General features: G+C 34.2%; 1 long non-coding RNA gene across 1 annotated transcript in view; it reads right to left on the bottom strand.

Moving 5' to 3' along the window:
* Positions 1–4,234: 4,234 nt before the first annotated feature.
* LOC140432917 (uncharacterized) overlaps positions 4,235–22,510 on the bottom strand; it is a 121,332-nt gene continuing 103,056 nt past the window's right edge. The window contains exons 3-4 of the long non-coding RNA XR_011949842.1: positions 9,647–9,902; positions 4,235–4,671 (exon numbers count right to left, since the gene is read on the bottom strand). This is a non-coding gene — a long non-coding RNA (uncharacterized lncRNA). The remainder of the gene's footprint in view (positions 4,672–9,646; positions 9,903–22,510) is intronic.

Below are 22,510 nucleotides of genomic sequence, written 5' to 3'. Positions count from 1 at the left end.
AAACTAGAAGCTTCTGGGATGTGGATCTACTGAAGAGCATTGCGAATAAACAGGTTAGATGGAACAAGAAACGAAATAGTGTGAAAACCGAATGAAAAAACTTAGAAGTTTACACCTCATGACATATACCGGTAACTAAGGAAGAAGAAGCTTAAATGAAAGAAGAATACCTTGGCTCCAAAAATTGCTAGATTGGTATCTAGATCTCCTTTGACCTATTTCGAGTTATCTATTCTATTTAATTATTAATTAAAAGCATTTTTATTTTTACGTTTCGATATCCACTTCGCAAATTTGCAACGTATAAGTAAAAGAAAAAATACACGAACCAGTTGTTTTTATTTGTATTAGTAAATATAAGTACTTATTGTGATCACTATCAACAGATGTAAAACCACTTTATTTCATAATATTATTACCAATTAAAATTCTTAGAAAAAGTACTGAAAATTCTAGAAAATGATACAGAAGAAATCGTACGTATTCGGGCGAATTTTATTAATTTGAAAATTGTGTAGTTGTACTTTTTTACCTGTTCGAATCCGAAGACTGTACGCAGTATAATTTGTTGGTGAAATAAACCAAAAACACTGTTTTATTGTATTCTTTTTGTGATTCGACAGTTTTCAATTTATAGATGTATTAATTCTATTGAATAAATTTGTGTAAATAACCGACCAATGTTTTATTTCTTTATATTATTATATTATATCTATGAGACATATCTGGAAGAACATATATACGACGAAGAAGATGCAAGGTAAAGAACATTAAGGACTGTGTAAGAACGATAAGAGTAGAACGAAACGATCATAAGCTGAATTATGATAAATATAGTAGTAAAGACGGCGAGAGACGGTTCTCCAATAGGAAGACGATCACGAAAAGCGAAACGCACAGTAAAAAACAGGTAGTCATTCCTATACAAAAAGAAGAGGAAGAACGATGGAATAGAATGCAAATGGTACATGCAAAGATGTGCGTATTTGTAGATGACATAGTTATATTCGTCGAAACAGCAGAAAAACTGAGTATAACATAAAAAATGGAACTCCGAAGCAAAAAATACAACCTAAATGTCAATAAACAGAAGGCACAGATGTAGTACACAGATTTAGTACTCTGCTGGTACTAAATTAGAAAAATTATCAAAATTGTCACACTAAAATTGTCAGAGTTGATTGACAACCCTTTTACGGTTCTGCTCTTTTGAATACTAACTAAACCAGAAAATTTCGGAATTTGAGAGTATTTCAAAGTCTTAAACATTTGATTGACTAACCCTTTTCCGTTTCTGCTATTCTGGTACTTACTACGAAAAATGCTAGGATTTTGAGAGAATTTTAAAGTCTTGAACATTTGATTGATAATCCGTTTTCCGCATCAACAAAAGATATTTTCAGCTTGAGTCTTTGATTTTCTTAAGTTTTTTTACATTAAAAAAACTTTAGAAATCACTATTTTTCAACAAAAGATATTTTCATCTCGAATTTTGTTGTGAAGAGTAAAACTAAAGGTCGATGGCAAGTTTATTAAAATAAAATAAATAAATAAAATTGTAATAAGTAAAATAATTACAATTTTTACACAAGGAAAATAATTTAAAACCTACATACAATATGCAAGAAAACAAAATTCTTTGATACAATTTTTAATAGGTATTACGTATTTGTCCGAAACTATTATTCTTTTGATTCACAAAGTTTTGACAGTTAAATTGTTAAGTAACTCAATTTTAAAAAGTGGACGCAATAAAAGCATTAGTTTATAAGCTATAGTGCCTTTAAGTGAAGCTACTCTTGAAATTTTCAAAAAAATACAAAAACAAAAGAAAGAGGAAAAATAAACAATTTTGAGTGGTATAAAAGTAGAGACATTCTGGAGGTTTCTGGTAGATCTGAGGTTTTTGTCAATTATAAGATCAAAGACTTGGCCAAGATTTGCGTATTAGTAGCTGAAAGAGTCAAAAAATCAATTCATCGACACATTTAGCAGACAACAGAGGTGATGGGAGTGTAGCACTGGAGTTGAAAGGTCAGAGAGGAACCAAAGTGAACATATCTACGTCGTAGTGGTTGAAGAAGAAAACAATTACTGACAGGAAGCTTCAAGAAGGTCAGAGGGTACTATTAGGAGGATTTTTGGCAATGAAATTACCGGAGATTTGGCAAAAATTAAAAGTTTAAAATGTTGGTAGAGGAAATAATGGATAACAGGAAGATTCTGGTTAGTCAGTTGAAGATGTTGAGAGTAGGAAGACAGTGGGAAGGTCAGAGAGTGACAAAAGTGAACATTTTTAGGTTGTAGTTGTTGAAGAAGAAAATAATTAATGACGCTTCTAGAAGGTCAGAGAGTGGTATTACGAGGCAACTTTTGTCAACCAAATTGTTGGAGAGGTAACGAAAATTAAAAGTTTGAGATAGTAATATCTAAAGGAGAATAATAGTTGACAAAAAATTCTAGCAGGTCAGATGAAGGTGTTGAAAGTGAAGGAAGATAGTTGGAAGGCCAGAGAGTAACCAAGTGAACATTTTTAGGTCGTAGTAGTTGAAGAAGACTCTCATCAATAACGGGAAACTTCTAGGTCAGAAGGTGAGATTTTTAGCAACCAAATTGTCGAAGAGTTAAACAAAATTAAAAATTTGAGATCATAGCGGCTAAAGAAAAAATCATCGATGACAGGAAGATTATAGTTGCTCATATGAAGGTGATAAGTGTAGAAAAGGAGATGGAATATCAGTAAGTAATCAAACATTTTTATGTCGAAGTGGTTGAAGGAGATAATAATCGATGACGACAAACTTGGTCCAGAACGTCCGAGAGTAATTTTTGTCAACCGAATAGCCGACGAGCGGGTTTGAGAGTTGACCAAAATTAAAATTTTGAGATATTAATAGCTAAATAAGTTATAATAGATGACAGAAAGATTCTACTAAGTCAAATGAAGGTCTTGGGAGTGCAGGAAGAGGGTTGGATGACCTGAAAGTAATTACAATGTCAAGATATCAATTTTGGGTTAATAATAAAATGGTAAAAAGCTTCTATAAGATTGGAAGATGGTACCAAGGAGTTTTTGTTAATTGGAAGCTTCCAATAGGTCAGAAGATTTTATTCAGGCGATAACAGTATAATAAAATAAGAGCGAAATACAAAATAAAGTATTTTGGATGTTAGTGTCTAAAGAAGTAAAGAAAAAATGATTGGGCTTCGGAGAAGACTGAATGATAATATATTCAAATTTTATTATTTTTTTTTGTCGTAGTGACTGAAGAAGTGAGCTGTCAATTATTGTATAATTGAAGAATAAGTAAATATAGCATTAAGAAATTCCATAAACACATTGAAGAATCGAGAAACATTAGACATTTTATGCAACAATCAGTGGAAAAATAAATAATATATAATTAAAAAACTCTAGCAGGTCAGAAGGTGATCTGCTAGAGTTCTATAGCAGGTCACCTTCTAGGGTGAATAGGTTAAGGACACAGAAAAAGGGTTTTGTCTAGTCAAAGTGCAACTAAAATGAAGAATTTTGTGTGTTGAAGAGATAAAATAATGATGGAAGCTTTTAATCGATCAGAAGGTAATATTAGAGGAATAAGTAGAATGTTGGATGATAGGCGATAGTTAAGTTGCACAATTTTAAACGATAATTGGTAAAGAAGTAAGTGGTTAATTGTTAAAACTCTTAGAAAGTATAGGGAGAGTATTAACGGGTATTTTGTGAACTAATTTGACGAAGAGTTAAAAGATATGAATACTTTCGTGCAGCAGTCAGTCAAAAAGTAAATATTGATTCAATGGATAGTTCTAGCAAAGGAAACTACATCGTATATTCTGCATTAAAGATCAGATAGATGCAAAAGACATCAGAATATTGTTCTCCCATGTCAAGGTTATATTTACCCAATCACCAGGTAGCCATGACGACCTTATTAATAATATAACCAAACATATGATATGACGAAAACTTATTAAGCAGTAAAACAAAGTGATTTTGGATTATGCACCAATTCGTAGATGTGATATATCACTAGACAAGTCTCTCTACGTAAATTATGAAAATGGAACTAACTCCGAATGAAACGTTACACGCATGCAAGGTAGTCGCTTACCGTAAAAGTATGTATAGTACCACAAGAAGTTGAACAACAAATAGGTACGGTAATCATAGTACCAATTCAAAATCAAATAATTTTGTTTTCGACGTACAAAATTGAAACTGTTAGTAGTTTTTTCTGGGTAAAAATGGCAGACAGAGTTAGCTGCCTATATGAGCATTTTATAAGATTCTTGTTATCTACAAAATATACATATATACAAATATACATTTTAAAACTAACGTTGGGGTTAAGGTACATTTATAAAAGAGCAATGTTACATTATAATGTTTCATTTACGGCAGTTTGATAAGGTAAAATGACTGACATTCACAGAATATACATTCACTAAGAACAAAGAGGAACTATCAGTCGATATCTTCGATTGTAACTGCTTTTCACTTCTCGGTTTAAAGCTTTGATAAGGATGAACGTACTGGCTGGATTAATTATTTCGAATGTACTTTCTTCGTTACCGTCGACGATTCTGAAGAATCCGGAAGGCTTCTTGATCGGTTTTACTAGATTTATTATTGTTGATCCTTTTGTGGTGTTTTATGGCCCATTAATCCTAAAACAAAAATACAAAAATTAGACTACACTGCATATGATACACTTACAATTCTAAAACTATTTTCTTGTATTATTGGTACATTATCTACTGTATTTATTGAGAATTACTCATAATTTTAATTGAAAATATGATTATTTTGTCGTTTCGATTTCTACTTCGAAATCAATATATGAAGCCTCCGGTCGTAAAACATGTTAAGTGACAAAATCTAAAATTATCAGATGTCTGGATAAATAACTTGTTAAGTGCTAATATTATAAAGTGCATACTTCTAATTCACGCTGTAACACATAGAAGTCACTGACTGAAAGCGTCAACAAGATCTTCAAAATATACTAATGTTTCTTCACCCGAGGAACCATTTCAAGGATCAGATTCTGATCCAGATTTCAGTAAAGAAGAAATATCGTGGGACAGTTTCGAAATTGTACAAGTAAGTTTTAAGGTTATGAATCGGCCTATGCAAGTAAAAACTATGAAGTGATGTTAGATACCAGGGTACTCATGGTATGTGTGTAACTTAACAAGATTTACGTGCTAATAATTTTGTTGACAATCTACAGATTGATGACAACGTAACAATCAAAGGAAAGGATAAATTCAAATACCTGGGGTTCATAATCACGAAAAAGGCAACAACAGAGGAAGAAATTACACAAAGATTAGGACAAACAAGAACAGCAATCCGACAACTTAACTCAGTATGGTGGGATAGACACCTAAATATGAAGACAAAAACGCAGATTTATAAAACATTAGTGCGAAGTATTATGACATATGGGGCCGAAAATTGGATCATAAACAAGAAAAACAGCAGTAAGATAATAGCAACAGAGATGGAATGCCTGCGAAGATGCTGCAGAGTAACAAGAATGGATAGGAGAAGTAATGACGAAATAAAGCAAAGAACATCAATAGAAACAGACATACTAACATATATAGAACAAAAAAGACTAAAGTGGTATGGACATGTAAGAAGAGCTAGCGACAGCAGATGGATAAAAAGAATAACCGAATGGAGCCCCATAGGAAGGAGGAAAAGAGGACGACCCCGAAAATCCTGGAGAAACGAAGTAGACGACGCCATGAGTAAGAGAGGACTAAACGATGGAGAATGGAACAACAGAGAGAGATGGAAACGGTTGAGCGAGGGAAGGCAGTGAATACTGTAGAATCCCTAAATATATATATATATAATTTTGTTGCAGGAGAATATTACTAACTTCTTCTTCTCGTGCCACTCCTAGCGGAGATTGGAAATCATCATGGCCACCGCGACTTTGTTAGCAGCGCGCCTAAAAAGTTCAATCGAACTACACCCGAACCATTCACGTAGATTACGAAGCCACGATATTTTTCTTCTTCCCACACTTCTTTTGCCCTTAATTTTGCCCTGCATGATATTTCTTAAAAGTTCATACTTTTCACCTCTCACAATGTGCCCCAAGTATTCCATCTTTCTAGTTTTTATCTCATTTAGAATTTCGCATCTTTTGTCTAAAGTTTGGAGTACTTGCGTGTTAGTGACGCGGTCCATCCATGATATTCTGAGAATGCGCCTTAGCACCACATCTCGAAAGCTTCGATGTTTTTTGTGGTCAACTGTTTTAGTGTCCAAGCCTCTACTCCATACAACAGGGTAGAAAAGACATAATACCGCAGCATTCGTATTCGTAACTTTATATTGATATCACGATTGCAAAAGAGTTTGCGCATTCTATTAAAGACTGATCTAGCGATTTCTATTCTACATCTAATCTCTTTTGTTTGATCAGTATCGTCTGTGACCCAAGCACCTAGATATTTATAACAGGACACACGCTCAATCGTTGTATTGTCTATTACAAGATTAGCTCTGATGTTCTTTGATTTCGTGATTACCATAAATTTAGTTTTTTTCAAATTAATTTTCAAGCCGTAACTGTTACAGTATATTTTGAGACTTTGAACGAGATGTTGTAGTTCTACTAGCGTTCCCGTTAGGAGAACCGTATCGTCAGCATACCTTATATTGTTGATCGTCTCACCATTTATTATCAGACCAAGATCTTCTTCCTCGAGTGCTTGTTCACAGATAGCTTCACTATACAGATTAAACAAAAGTGGCGACAAGATGCATCCCTGCCGGACTCCTCGACGGATTTGAATTTCTTCTGTTAGCCTACCCTCAACCTTCACATTTGCTGTTTGATTCCAATATAGGTTGCATATAATTCGAATATCTCGGCTGTCTATATTTTTCTTTATTAGAATGTGTCTTAGTGGTTCATGTTGTACTTTGTCAAAGGCCTTTTCGAAATCAATAAAGCAGGTGTAAATTTCTTGGTTCATGTCTAAGCATCTCTGTGAGAGAACGTTCATTGCAAACAGAGCCTCCCTTGTACCTAGCCCTTTTCTGAATCCCATCTGAGTGTTACTGATGTCTACGTCTAATTTCCTATAGATCCTATTATGGATTATTTTCAAGAACAGTTTTAGAGCATGACTCATCAAAGCTATCGTACGATATTCGCTGCATTCCCTTTTTTGGCAGTAGTATAAAGGTCGAACGGAGCCATTCCCTAGGTATTATTCCAGTTCTATATATTGTGTTAAATAGATCTAGGAGTATTTTAATAGATTCATCGTCCATAAGTTTGAGCAGTTCTACGTGAATTTCATCAGGACCGGGGGCCTTACCACTTTTCGCTTGTTTGATTGCATAATCTATTTATTCTCTGATTATATCAGGCCCTGTATCATCTGTATATTCGTTTGAGATTTCTTGTCTATCTTTGTCATCAAAAAGTTGTGATATGTATTCTGTCCATCGATTCATTTTTTGTTGTAAATCTGTTATGAGTATACCATCTGTATCTTTGATCTGTCCTGTCTGTGTTGTTCTTCTCCTTCCTGTCATTTCTTTAATCTTTTTGTGTACATTAAAAAAGTCATATTTTCGCTCCAGTTGTTCCAACTCCTGGCATTGCTCACTTAGCCATCTTTCTCTAGCTTCTCTTATTTTCTTTTTTATCAGTTTATCTGTTTCTTTGTATCTTATCGGATTATTTGTTTTGTGTACCCTTCTTTCACACATCAACTGTAGTATTTCCTCATTCATCCATTCTTTATGTTTCCTTTCTTTCGGTGTTAAATTTTCTCTCCCTGCCAGCATTACGGCATGTTTAATATTCTCCCATTTTTGGTCTATGTTATCAGTATTTCTATTCAGTTTCTCTATATTTTGTAAATTTTCTTTGATGTTCACTATTGTTTTCTCTTTTATATGTTGTTCACTCAGTCTTCTCACGTCAATTTGTTTCTGTATGTGTTTTTGAATGATCTTTAGTTTTATTCTTAATGTGACTACTACAGGATTGTGATCCGAGCCTATATCTGCTCCTGGGTAGGTTTTAGCTGAGAGTATAGAGTTGCGGAATCTTTGTCTAACAAGGACAAAGTCAATTTGATTTCTGACTACTCTACCTTTGGTGTCACTCGGAGATTTCCATGTGTACAGTCGTCTGTTAGGTAACTTGAAAAGAGTGTTAGCAACTACTAACTCCTCCGCTTGACAAAATTGTACCATACGGTCTCCTCGTTCGTTTCGTTCTCCTAATCCATAGTCACCCACATAACCGTCCACACATCCATGTCCAATTTTGGCATTAAAATCGCCCATTACTACTGTAGTGTGATGTTTCTTCATTGATTTTGGAATTTGTTCCAGATCGTAGTAGAAACTTTCAATTTCATCATCATCTTTATCAGCCGTAGGAGCATATACTTGTATAATATTTATAATTTGTTTATTTGACTGAAGTTGTAGTGCCATTATTCTATCAGAGAAGGGAGTAAAGCTTGTTTTATTACTAACACGATATTACTAACACGAGACGATAAAGATAAAGGAATATAAATAAAAAAAATAAAACAAAAATATTGAAAAATAATAAGGTAAGTTAAAAAAAAACAGGGGAACCGGTGATGAGATACATATCTGCAAAAGTTATTGGGCCTTCTTGGAAATGCAGAGGAAAATGCTTTGATAAGCTATCAGAAGAAGAGCAGGAAATAATATTTTCTAAATTTTGGAAGCTTAAGAATGTTTGAATCAACTATTTTGTTTATATGGAATGCCTGCATATATACATTCTGACAGGGTAACTAGCTTTACTTCACAATGATTTATTAATTATTTATACTCTAAACGAATATCTTCATGTAGAACAACACCATATAAACCTGAAGGGATACAACGGAGTTGTATGGAAGGCGGTGAATCTAGTATTGAAAACCAAAAATTTAGACATAACTAATTTCTACCAGATGCTTGGCACTCTATACGAAATTTACTGAGTACAGCTACCAATTGGATACCCCATGAACGTTTGTTTACTTATCAACGAAGATCAAGTAGCGAAACTTCTATTCCTTCATGCCTTAAAGATTTAGACAAAGTATTATTAAAATAAATACGAGGAAGTAAGTTTGATACTTTAGATGAAGAGGGTGATCTTTTAAAAGCAGATTCAGATTACGTTTTAATATAGTGTCCAAATGAAAAGAAAAGTACAGTTACCAGTTTGAGAGAAAGTCTTTGTTTTAGTAGGCAGATGATGATTCAGAGATGGATAGAAGTACTTTTTCGATGAATAGTACCTACTAATGATACGTGCTCTCTACTAAAGAAAATTAAATTAAATGTAATACATGTTAAACATTTGTAAATAAGTCGTAGACTTGACGAAAAATAGATTTTTCAGTAGCATGCCAACCAAATACTCCATTTGGGGATCACATGTTTTAGAAATATCTGTGTGCAAAAAAGTGCAAGATAGTGCAAAATAAATCTATTAAATATAAAGCAAAACTGATTAATGTCTCAATGTTTCTAAGATCTTCAGAGCATTGTTGAAGCAAGAAGTAGTGTGGGTTTCTTCATATATTTAAGATGCTAACAAAAAAATATATAAGAGACGAATAAACTTACTTTTACTTCATTTGGCTCAATGACTTCAAACCTGTTCTAACGCCACCGTTGCTTCTAAGTCTAACTGGTACTACTGTATGTAGCGGAGTCTTAACAGTTAGCATAATATCCTCGTTGCAGCGAGAGGCCGCAGACAGATCTATTGAAAATGCTGGTGTTATATCCACCAAGGAGTAAGTGATTTTAGCGTTGTCCCCCATGTCTACGGCGCTTGCGTTTAGAGTTATTACGTCAGTGAGGCTTCCTGAAGTACCATCTAAAAAAATAAAAAAACATTTTACGTTGCTTCATCTGTTTTAAAAACCAATATATCAAATATTGATTATTTCAATATTCGATAACAAGACTTTAAATAAGAAATAAAAAAAGGATACCGAATGGGAGAAAAACAACTTAAAATAATCCGCTATTCAGACGACGCAAAACAAATGCAATGGAATACAAATGCAATGAAATACAAATGGGCTCTTACAATACTAGTAAAAGTAATTAGTAACCCTACAAACACAGAAAATAGATATATTCCTAATTGTAAAAACATTTTTAACTGGACAATCATTTATTAGGCTGCAAGGTTATCAAATCTATCATGCCACATTTTGTGGATGTATCACAAAATCCAGCCAGAGGTGGAGCTACTGTCGCTGTTAAAAATAGTATTCTCAACTGGAAATGTAAAAAAATTGAAACTGAAGAAATACAATGTGCTTCTATCAGTGTGAAAACTAAGAAATATACACCTAACATTGCAGCTGCATGTTTCCCTCCTAAAAATAACCTCAACAGAGAAGATAATGTAAATAATACCTGTTGGGGCTCCAGGCTCTCAACACCTAAAGGTAAAGAATTGCAGCATTTTGTGACAGGACACAAATGTATATGGCACTCTACTTGCAAATCTACTTACTGGCCTAATAATGCAAATGGAAACCCGAAACTCCTGGATTTTTTCATATCCAGAGGTTTAGCAACAAATTTGATAAAAATAGAGAATGCAGAGGAGCTTATATCTGACCATTCCCCAATTCTACTAACCATTAGTGAGCAAATTGTTACCACTGAAGTAAAAACCGCGTTGACCAATAAGTTTACGGACTGGGAAAACTTTCAATCAGAAATGAATGAGAAAATTAAGTTCAATGAATTTATTCAAACGATAAAAAAATTGAAACGAGAAACTGAGCTATTTATGATAAACATCCAACAGACTGCATAAAACAACACACCCACACATCAAGGAAAACAGTAGGGAATAATTACCTCAAAGAAATTAGAGAGTTGATTCAGGAAAAAAAGGCTTGGAAGGTATGGCAGAGGACTCGAATAACTGAAAATAAAAATAAGACTAATAATAAGTAAATAGGCTTATACAACAGCTGTAAAGAGAAATTACTAAAATTAAAAACGAATCAATCAGTAAGTACCTGAGGGAACTAACTGATAAAAAATGCACCGATTACTCGCTCTGTAGGCGGCCAAAAGATAAATAAGCCAATTCAAAATATACCTCCTGCATGAAAAAAAGAAACAGAATATGGGCAAGAAATCCCAAAGAGAAAATGTATGCGTTCGTTGATTATTTAGAAAATATATTTCAAACAAATCCTAGGGAAACTCATGTAGACGATGAACAAGTAGATACTGATTCTATTAACACACAATTAACTACTGTAAAAGAAGTTTAAATGTTAATCAAGAACATCAATACAAAAAGCGCCTGGGTTTGACCTGATCAATGGTGAGATACTAAAAAAATTATCTAAAAAACCCATAGTAAAGCTTACTACCCTAATAAATGCATCTTTTAGACTTAGATATGTTCCCATCCTTTGGAAAACTGCAGAGGTCATAATGATACCAAAAGTAGGACAAGATAACCATGAATTAACATCATACAGGCCAATCTCCTTACTATCCATAATCTCAAAAGTGTTTGAAAAATTGCTACTACGAAGAATAAACCATATAATTGACCAAAAAATATTATTCCGACACACCAATTTGGATTTTGTGATAAACACTCCACACTTGACCAGATCCATCGAATAATAACTGAAACAGAGAAAGCATTCTAAGGAAACAAAATTTGTTCAGCAGCATTCCTGGATATCGCAAAAGCATTTGACAAAGTATGGTACGACGGCCTGTTAATGAAGCTAAAGAAAATATTTTCTATGCAACTCGTTGAAATATTGCAGTCATACCTACACAAGCGAACATTTAGAGTTAAAATGGAAAACAAGTACTCTGAATTAAAGCCCTTAAACGCAGGGGTTCCACAAGGTAGCGTTCTTGGACCAGTACTATACCTTTTGTATACATCTGACATTCTGGAGAGAGAAAACATTCAACTAGCCACGTTTCCTGATAATACAACAGTCCTGACAATAGGAGCAACTATAGAAGAATCTACGATTAACCTACAAAATGCAATTAATGACATTTAACGCTGGTCCAAAAAATGGCGTATAAAGTTTAATGAACAGAAATCAGTTCATATTAACTTTACTAACGAGAAAATCAATTATCTCCCAATTATCTTAAACACCAGATCTTAAACAACAATCCTAATAAGAAAACAGCGAAATACTTGGGTTTAAATCTGGACGTCAAACTCAAATGGAAGGAACATGTTAAAAAGAAATCTGAACAGTTGAAGATAAAATACAAAAATATGTATTGGCTGATAGGTAGGTACTCTCAACTTTTCATCCAGAACAAAGTACTGATGTACAAACAGATATTGAAACTGGTGCTTACAATTATGGGGCTGTACCAAAAAAAGCAATTAAGTATAGAAAATTAGAAACGCTTTAGAACCGAATACTAAGGAATATTGTAAGTGCTCCTTGGTATGTTCAGAATCACGATTTACGTAAAGACCTTAAAGTCGAATCTATTCCAAATGAAATTAAGAAAGTCGCCAGGAGACATAAAGAGAGGCTCCATAAGCATCTAAAACCATGAAGTACTTCAGCTTCTTCTCAACCAACCCCAGATGCGAAGGCTCAAAAGGATTAAACCGTTTGAACTTGTGCAATGTGTGAACTTGTGCAAGGCTTAGTTAGTGTTGTACATTGTAGCCACAACAAGGACGTGAGCAATTAGTAAAAATTAGGGTCAGTACTGCGCTGACTGTTGTGTAGCCACAACAAAGAAGGATGGACCAGATGACATCTAGTGATCTAATCATCTAATACTGATTAATCTTGTAGATTGGGTGTATTCTTATTGTTTAAAATAAAACAATGCAGATGACGCAATACTACTCTCTCAAAGTGAAGATGATTTACAACGTATGCTGCACTAATTTAATATAACCGCCACAAAATTTAACATCTTAATTTTTCCAAACAAGATGTAAATTGGAGCTGAAGGGTCAGATAATAAAACAAATGATAGAGTTTGACTATCTAGGCATCACACAATCTAGTTACGAAAAGCTCGAAACAGAAATGGAAGATCAAGTGAATAGAGCAAACAGAGCCACAAGTTGTGGAATGAAACAATATGGAGAATTAAAATAAAAGGAAAGAAATGAAAGGCAGAATTCACAGAACAGTCATCAGACTAATAATGACATATGCGGCAGAAATACTACTCTACATCGAAAAATCGATGGTAAGACAGTATGGGACAAAGCTAGAAGTACATATATACTATGGAAATGCACGGTGGAGAACATCAACTACTGGGTAAGAAAGAAAAGAGTAGAATGGAATGATCATATAATCAGAATGACAACAAATAGGGTATTAAATACAGCGAGAGACGGTGTCATATCAGTAGGTTATGATTACGGTCACGGGGCTCTAGGCACAATGTATGGAGACTCTTAGTCAGTGGTCACTACTTGTCAACGTTTATTAGAACATGGATTCTTGGAGACTTTGTTAAAAAGTATGTTTAAATAAATGTATTAAACTCAATGAAATATTATTACTTGGCGCAGTCTAGTGGAAATTAAACGAAAATCATGGAAGCAAGGTTACCAAATCCATTATCATTTGAAGGCAATGTGGCCGAAAATTTTAAACGATTTAAGCAAAGTTTTGAAATATATCTGATGGCATCAGGAAAAAGTGGTAAAAATGATGAAGTTAAGGTAGCAATTTTACTCAATTTAATTGGAGAAGAAGGCATTGCGATTTATAACAGTTTTGAATTAACAGAGGTCCAACAAGGAAAGCTAGCAGATGTATTGGAAGCATTTGAGTCTTATGTCACCCCTAGAAAAAACGTGGTTTATGAAAGATATTTGTTTTATAAGCGCATTCAAGAAGAAGGAGAGCCTTTTGACCACTTTTTAACAGATTTAAAAAATAAAGTAAGAAATTGTGAGTTTGGTGTTGAAGCATTTTCAATGGTAAGAGATAGAATAATAATAGGCACCAATATTAAGGAAGCACAACAAAGCATGTTAAAAACAATTAATTTAGATCTGACTAAAGCTATTGAAATATGTAAAATGCATGAAGTATCCCAAGCTCAAATAAAAGAAGTTTAGAATAGCTTAGAGAAGGTGAAAATTGAATCTATTGGAAGTAAAGTCAAGCAGGGGCATAATTCAGTCCAAACAGTCAGGGGTGCAAGTTCTTCTAGAGGTGAATTTAACTGCAAAAACTGTGGGAGTGTCCATGGACCAAGGAGGTGTCCAGCATATGGAAGAAATTGTAGCAAGTGTGAGATATTTAAAAGTCATAATGCTAAAGAACCACTAATACTTAGAGAGTTGCCTCAAGCACCTTTTGAAAAGGTAGCAAGTGATATATTAGATTATGGTGGACAGTCATATCTAGTTCTGATCGATTATTTTTCTAAATGGCTAGATATAGTGAAAATTAATTCAAAAACTTCTCAGGTGGTCATCAAGGAGTTAAAGAAAATTTTTTCAACACACGGAATACCCTACGAAGTCATATCAGATAACATGCCTTATAATTCGTGGCATTGTCAGCAATTTGCTAAAGACTGGGATTTTCGGTTTGTAACGTCCAGTCCCCGCTATCCACGGTCTAATGGGCAGGCAGAACGAGCCGTTCAAATTGCAAAAAACATGCTTAGAAAGTGTGACGACTTAGATATGGCGCTTCTGGAGTATCGCAATACTCCAATAAATGGAACAGATAAAACACCGGCCCAATTAGTGACTAACAGGGTTCTTAGATCGAAGCTACCATCAAATAAAAAGCACAAAGACATAAATCTAAAGGAAGAGTGGGAGAAACTAGAGGCAAAAAGAAACGAATATAAAAATTATTATGATAGAAACACCAAGGTGAGAAGAGAAATAGTGCCAGGAGAGAATGTAGGGGTCAGAGAGGGTAGAGAATGGAGACCAGGTAAAATTCTGGAAAAAGTAGATGAGGCACCCAGATCTTATTTAGTGCAGAAAGAAAATGGGGAAGTGGTCAGGCGAAACAGTTATCACTTGAGGCCTTCCCTAGTTAAAGCGGAAATTAAGAAGAATACTGATTTTGCACATAATGATAGATCATTAAACTCCTCATCTGGGAATCAGAGTTGTGAAGTAGAGAAACCTTCAACCTCCCAGATGAATGCTGAAAATAGAACTAGCGCTAGACTTAAAAGGGCTCCAGTGCGTTTTAAGGACTATCAAATGTAAGGGGAAAGATGTCATATCAGTAGGTTATGATTACGGTCACGGGGCTCTAGGCACAATGTATGGAGACTCTTAGTCAGTGGTCACTACTTGTCAACGTTTATTAGAACATGGATTCTTGGAGACTTTGTTAAAAAGTATGTTTAAATAAATGTATTAAACTCAATGAAATATTATTACTGACGGTTCCCCAATAAAAAGACGATCAGTGGGTAGACCACAAAAATGATGGGATGACAACTTACTGGAGGTACATTGAAAAATAGACAGTTATGTCTACTCAAAACGGAGAAGAAAAAGAAGTCAGAAGAAGAAAAAAGACTGAACGGCCGACGAAATACTCAAGATAATTAAGTACAGAAGGATAGCTAAAATATAGACAGATCAAGAGATAGTAGGATACACAGAGAGGTACAAAGGATATAAACATTGAAAGAAAAAAAAAGGAACAATTGCTAAATGAGAAATGCTGTAAAACATACTATTAAACGGTAAGAGGCAAATAATAGTAGACAAGAGGAACACGTTAGAAAATGGTAGGAATATATAGAGCTCTTTCAGAGTGAAATACAGACCAACAGTTACCAACAGTGGATCAAAAGTAAGAAATGAAGAAGTAGTATACGTACTTTATAAAAAACTTCGTGTCTGTGACGGAATACCTACTGTAATGCTACAGTTGTCCAAAACGAGATACATATCCTTAATTCCCTATTTAGTGTGACTTAGAAAAATTAGAAATGCTGGATGACTGAACAACTTCGATTTTGAAGTTTCGTATTTCCTTTCCTTACAAATACCTTAGTAAAAATGTATTGTTTAATCAGTCGTTCATAAAAGAATTGCAATATCGATATTGCCGGGGTAACACTTTTCAGAATTTTGCAAAATCCGCATCAAGCAGGAAATTATAGTTTACAATTTCGAAATAATGGATATTGTTGATGAAAACTGCATGCTGCGTAATGCGGTTCAATGTCCATAGTGGCGTTGTCGAAGTTCATATTGTAATTAAAATCCTTTCCTGTTGATGACGGAGCATCTTTTACCCGCCGTGTTTTTCCTTGTCTTTAAAACCAAGATGGTATCATGTGCAGAGACGGCCCCAAAGGATTTGCACGCATACATAATCAGTATCTTTGTTTTCTAATCCGCTTTAACTAAAGACTTTATGTATAGCAATTCTGTCAATCAAACTGACAACTATCTGAGATCTAAACGACCCCTCTGCATTGTAAAAGTGATACCAGCAATTTGTGTAAATTATGTATAAAATAGATATACCTATAAATATATACAGTGCTTTTCAGATAAAACTATCCACCTTAAATAACTTTTGAACTTCTAATTTTTTTGGAAAAACGCAAAAACACGTCAATTAATATTTGAAGGGGGAAACATTCTGTCATATTTAAGCTTGTTGGGAAAGGCACCTTCTGACCCCCCATATCATCTCTTATTTTTTTTTTAAATTACTTCCACCTTTTTTTATCTCTATTTATATTTGGATTCTCCTTTTTGTACTGATTTCAAAAATGTATAAGACATGATGCTTAAAGTGATTAGTTTATGAGAAAAATAAGTACAAAATCAAGAAAACTGTATTGAAAAAAAAAAAATTATTTTTTTAACAATTTGATTACAAACATTTAGAATGAATGTTTCACTACCAAAAATGTTCACAATAATTGTTCAAAATGACTGCCATTAACTTTCATACAATGCTACAATCGATTCTAAAATTCTTCTCTGACATTGCTTACCTCGTCTGCATTTAATTGTCGACATTCATCCTCTATTCTTTGTTGCAAATCATGCAGAGATTCTGGTTGAGTAGCAACAATTTTTGTTTTTAAATACCCCCATAAGAAGAAGGCCAGACATATATAGACTTCTACTGGACCAGAATATAGGAAGACATTGAAGCAGCAGCGAAAGATGAAATAGGAACAGAAATTTGTGCCCGTAAAAATCATTAGTTTGACGATGATGAATGCAAGAATGCAACAAATAAAAAAATGAAGCCTACAGATAGATGCTTACCCGACTAACTAGAATAACTGTAGAGAATTATCAGGCAAAGAGAAGAGAAGAAAAGATACACAAAAGAAAAAAACGAAACCACTTAAATACGGAACTTAAATATATAGAAAACCTTAACAGAGAGAAATAATTCGGAGCATATTATAAGACAGTTAACATTAACAGACAAGAATTCAAGGCAACCACAAGACAATGCAGAAGTCAGAATGGCAACCAAGGAAAGATGTATTGAATAGATGGGTAAAATACTTTAACCAGGCATATAGAGGATGAACAACAAAACCTGGAAGACGAAAAAGATGAGGTAAGGGAAGCAGACGAGAGGAAAGAGGAACCACCAACGATTCTTGAAGTTAAAGATACAGTTAAAAAACTAGCCAGAAACAAATCACCCGGAATATATAATCTCCCAGTTGAACTATATAAAGAAGAAGGCCATGATAGCAATATGGCATTACAGCAGTTTATAAAATAAATATGGACACAGAAATCCCTCCTCAATGATTGAAATATTGGAATACTTTGCACCATTCACAAAAAAGGAGATATCTTTGAATGCTCTAACCACAGAGGAATTACGCTTCTAAATGCAGCGTATAAAATATTTTCCACAGTACTATGTCACCGTATGTCACCATATGCAGAACGGATAGTAGGAAAAAGCAGGATGGTTTTGGAGGTGGTAAATCGACAATCCATTAGATTGCAATCCTGAAACAAATTTTGAAAAAAACACTGGAATATGGCATTGATAATCATCACATATTTATAGACTACAAAGCAGCCTACGACTCTGTGAAGAGAAGAGAAATGTTCAAAGCAATGAAAGAGCTAGGAATACCAAATCAGTTGGTAAATTTAACGAAACTAGCCTGGGGCTTCCTCCTAAAACTCCCCTAGTAGGGAAGGAATGGAAAACATCGATTTAGCAAAAATCTGTATTTTTACAGATAAGGTCAATTTAAAAAAAAAAAAAAATTGTATCAACTCGACGCTGAAAATTCGATATCTTTTGATGAGAGTGTCCTATCGACAAAAATAAAAATGCATTTTAAAGGTGAAGAGTGCAGATGTTGTTGCAAATCAAATTAGTTTCTATAAAGCTGTTAAATAAATATTCGTTGTGCGATTTTTGCCCTTTTTTACGATTTTTGAATCTATATTCAATATTACGAATGTTATGAACAACGATGGATGATATGCAATTCGGAACCTGGAATGTTCAACCCATGCTGCAGGCAGGAAAAATGAAAGTATTGCCGAAGAACTGGGCATGAATGCATAAAGAAAAAAGACTAAAGTTTATACTACTGCGGAGCAGAAAGACAAGGAGATTTTGCAGCAGATGAACTAGTAACCGATCAATTCTACGACCAACTGTAAGTAAAATGTGAAAACGTGCAAAGTGGAGATGTAGGTATAGTCCTGGGTGATATGAATGCCAAGATGGGGAAAGGGCGAATATATGCACAATATGGCTTGGCCACTTAAAGACAATGCCAGATAATCGTCGAGCTGTAAAAGTAATCCAAAAATGGAAACCTCAAGGAAAGGAAGGCCTCGTAAAAGGTTAATAGACGATGTAGAGGAAGATCTTAAAACCATGAACATCAGTCAGTGGCGAAGGAAAGTATCCGACAGGGCAGCATGAAAGAACGCTGTTAAGTAGGCCAAGACCCACAAAGGGTTGTAGCGCCATTAGAAGAAGTTTTTTTTATCAATTTTATTTATTCTCATTTGATTAATTTCTTTCTTCTATTGCTCTGTGCTCTACAATCTTCATCATATCAATCCTTATGTCCCTTCCTTTTGTGCCTTTATTCTATTTAACTTCATATGCGATTTATATAATGTCCAAGCAATCAATAGGTATGATCCAGATCGCCAAATGCATTTTTGCGAAGTAATGCAAGATATATGTAAACAGAATTCACAATTATTATTATTTTTGATGAAGCAGCTATGATGAAGAGAATCCTCATTGGACGACTGATAGTGCATATCACACAAACAAAACTTATCCTGATTTTTTATAAAATAAACTTTATAACGGCCCTTACAGACATTTTTTCAAACGAAAATTATCGTAATTTACTAAATGAAAAGGTATGGTGTCAGTCAGACGACGCACCTCCACACTGTATACTTCCTCTTCGGGATTTTTTTACATATGTTTTCCTAGGAGATGGATTTGTAAGCGAGGAACAAGAATAGCCCAGATCTTCAGATATTACTCCACCTGATTTTTTCCTACGCAGTTACTTTTTTTTTGTATAACACCTGTACGGTGTTTGTATACTGCTATCTAGTCACAAATGATCAATAAGGGCTTACCCTATGGCTTACTCTTATTTTATCTATCAACTAATGCACTACAACTAACATGCAATCCCATCACAGCACCATGCTCTGCTTTTTACACCAAACTGTTACATATTTACACTAACTTAAATGGTTTTGCCCTTATGAGTCTTCGGTTTAGTTAAGTGTCCCAAAAGCTGGGTTGCCTCGACATTCACATGCCTATGCAGCCCCTGCTCGTGACTTGCTGCTGTTCTCTTGATTACTTCGGTCATAGTTTCCATACCCAAATCCTGGTTGAGGTTGCTGTTACGGATATAACAAGGAGCATCAAGAATGTTTCTCAGTACTTTCTTTTGAAATCTCTGGATAATATGTAGATTACTGTAGCTTTGGTACAGCCCCAGTGTTGGCACCCATACACCCATACTGGCCTGAGTACTTGCTTGTAATTGGAGAATTTATTATGAATGGATAATGTTGAATTTTTTCCAATCAGCCAATACAATTTCTTATATCTAATATCAAGCTCCCCTCTTTTCATTTTGACATGGAATTTCCAGCGCACTCCCTTGTGGCACGTCAGCTTTGATCTCCCTTAAAGCGGTGTACACTTCTTCTTGTGAATAGATTTCTGAACGTTGTTTAGGCAATAACGTTCTTAAGTACGAAGTTACTTAAAATCAAAAGAATACATCGATTGACTACAAAACTTGATGACTACATGATTTTAAAAATATGATTAGATTGGAAGTTTCTAATATAACTTCCATAATGTTTAAGGTTTTCGTCGTCGGTTCAATCACTGCCGAGAGGCATGTGGGTATCAATTTGAACAATAAATTTAAGCGTAAAATAATTTTTATTTGTCAAAAACATTTTTTTTCAGAATAATTTTTGTTTTTCTTTGTCGTCATTTAGTGTATCCTTCACATTCATTAGTTCTTTAATTTGTTCATTTCGTATCTTGCCCATTAATCTGCAGCTTCTTCTCCAAAACTTTATTTCCATTGAATTTATTCTGTTTTCCATTCTTTTACTTGTCATCTACATCTCTGTGAGCCATACAGTGAGCAGCATTGCAGCAGTTTGTAATATCGTCGTTCGATATAATCCAGTGTAATTGTTGAGTTATTGTGTTTCATTTTTTTATTTTATTTATTATATTCATTCCATCTGATAAGTATTTATATTCAATTGTTTGTTTTATTGAGTAGTTATTCACCTTCAGGTCTTCTGCGGTGCCTCCAATGATCATATATTACGTTTTATCATAATTAATTTCCAAACCCCAGCTTCCAAATTCTTCGTCCAGCTTTTTTATCATGTAGACGATGTTATCTTTGTCTTCTACCATTATCATCGGCAGAGACCGACATGGATAAAGTTTTCGACAATTTCTACTCCAATCTGTCCACCTTTCTTATTTAAATAACTGTGTTAATGTTTATTTCACTCAACATAATAAATAACCTTTCAAATGAGCTACCACACGACCCTTATTCCTGTTTAAAAATTATCGATTTGTCTATGATTTGAGTCACGAAAAAATGAATTTATTCCATAATTTAGCCCCTCACTGTATAAAATGTTAGGGTATATGTAGGCAGTGAACATTATTAGTTTGGGAAAATGTTTTGTACCTGTATAAAAATCCGACTTTTCGTTTAAATGGTCCATAAAGATTATATCTAAATCTGTTCCTATCCGAATCAGTCAATTCCAATTTCCGGCTAAATCAATGAAAATATACTGATGACGAAATTAAACTTGCCATCAACCAATTTACGAACGTTATATAGCTAACTAACAGCTAATCGATTCACTTAACGTAACTGGCAGTCGTTAGAGATTCCTGATATTAACACCCTAAAGGTCCAAGAGGGTTATTAGTTTGTAGAATCGATACTGAGAAATTCTAGTTACAGGTCGCGTAATAGACCCAAAAATTATAGCATGGTCAGCAATACTGCACCGTAATTTACTGGGAGAAGCTGATAAACCAGCTGCGATTTATTGCGTTAATTTCCGACAAATTGAAATAAAGGTCCGAGAACAAAGGAAATGTCTGTATATTTCGTATTGTCTTAATACAGGGTATAAATTTAAAAAGATCCCATTCCACTATCTTAAATTTTTAGTCTCCTTAAATAAATAAATTTTATATTTATTTATTTATCTCTCCAAAATAAAATAGTCTCTCGCCAAGAAAAATAAATAAGTATTTTATAATTCCTATAAATAAAGTTCTTTAAATATAACACAATATGCAAATTTGAGTGCTGGAGAACTGAACTTAAACAATCTTGAGGGCCCCAAATGACAACGAAATCGACCATAGACATTTCCTTCTTTAGAATATTTGCCAAGACGCAAACGAAACCGAACGATTTTACACATGACACCAGAAGTGTTAGTCAAGGTGACACCATATCGCCAAAACTGTTGATGGCATTCTTGGAACTTGCTTCTAAGACATTCGAATGGGAACATGGGAATAAATCAACATCAAAGAATAGAAGGCAACGGAAGCAGAATAATAAGATGCTTAATAAGATACTAGAACGCATGCTGAGGATGTTGAGGAGTCGTGTGAAATACGCAAAGTTACTGGGGGATACAGTATCAACACAAGTAGACAGAGGATGTCCACAGGAACAGTTTTATCTCCTCTCTTGTGGAATCTGGCCATGAATGAGGTGAAGATTAGAGCAACAATAGGAATAATTTTGTAAAAATAATAAGTCTGTTGACTTATAATAAGTCTATTCTGATCTTAGATGCTGCCGCTCTGAATAGTTCGAAAACTGAAAAGTTTTCCTTCCTACACTTCTCTTGCCCTGGATTTTTCCTTGTATAATTAATTGAAGTATGTTGTATCTTTCATTACGCATAAT

This window comes from Diabrotica undecimpunctata, chromosome 1 (assembly GCF_040954645.1).
Source record: "Diabrotica undecimpunctata isolate CICGRU chromosome 1, icDiaUnde3, whole genome shotgun sequence".
In the NCBI taxonomy this organism is placed as follows: Eukaryota; Metazoa; Arthropoda; class Insecta; order Coleoptera; family Chrysomelidae; genus Diabrotica; species Diabrotica undecimpunctata.
The sequence above is the reverse complement of the archived record's forward strand: the minus strand, read 5'-3'. Positions and strand labels throughout refer to the sequence as shown.